The following is an 852-nucleotide window of genomic DNA, read 5'->3' as shown; positions in this document are numbered from 1 at the left end:
ATATTATATACATATAAGTATATAATGAATAGTGCTCTGGTCTTTGCAGAGTGCTGCCTTTACTCAGGAGGAGAGCACAGAGAGTAGACTGAGCTGGAGATCTCACCTTATCTTTGTCTTAACTTCATTTCACCTTCAATAGGAAATCTAACAGCTGCATTTCACTCCAGCTACATCACGCAGTCCCCTATGGTCCAGTCCAGGGCCAACCTGTGCATGCACCCACCAGTGGCACATCAGACAGGCAGGTCAAAAACTGCATTACTTGAGTCCTAGGGGGTTTCCTCTAGCTACCAAGAGGCTGTGGCTCTAGCCCTACGTGATAGGAACACACTCCATCTAGTCTGGAAGCTTCTTTCCACATGCTAGTTTTATACCTGTTTAGTCTACTGATTATACTGAACTTTCCCCTGGGTATCTTTCCATAATTGAAAAGAAAAACTGGTTCTTGAAACTACTAATTATTAAAATAAGGAAGTTCTATTTTAGTGCAATGGCCATTTCATATCAAAATACACCACTAATTTATCCTCCGGTACCAAACTGAGCTCTTTAATATGTAGGACCCAGTAATATTTCCCTTTTCTTTAGGAAAGACTGATGCATAACAAGGAAACTAGAGTATGGGGCTTTTTTTTTTACACCAGCACACACATAGTGGGGAGATACAACTCCTCTCTCTCCTTTTTCTCCTGCCCCTGGGCTTTTTCCAGCTCAGAGCTGCTGGTGCCAACAGAGGAGAAAGTGGTGTAAGTGCACCTGGATAAACAAGTGAACAGGAACCAGAGCAAGAACATGAATCAATCTCTGACACTAAGCTGCCCTTTGTTTCTTTCCATGGTCTCAAAAGTA

The sequence above is a fragment of the Nestor notabilis genome, unplaced genomic scaffold (genome assembly GCF_000696875.1).
Source record: "Nestor notabilis isolate BGI_N333 unplaced genomic scaffold, ASM69687v1 scaffold1229, whole genome shotgun sequence".
Lineage (NCBI taxonomy): Eukaryota > Metazoa > Chordata > Aves > Psittaciformes > Psittacidae > Nestor > Nestor notabilis.
This window is presented reverse-complemented; position numbering follows the sequence as displayed.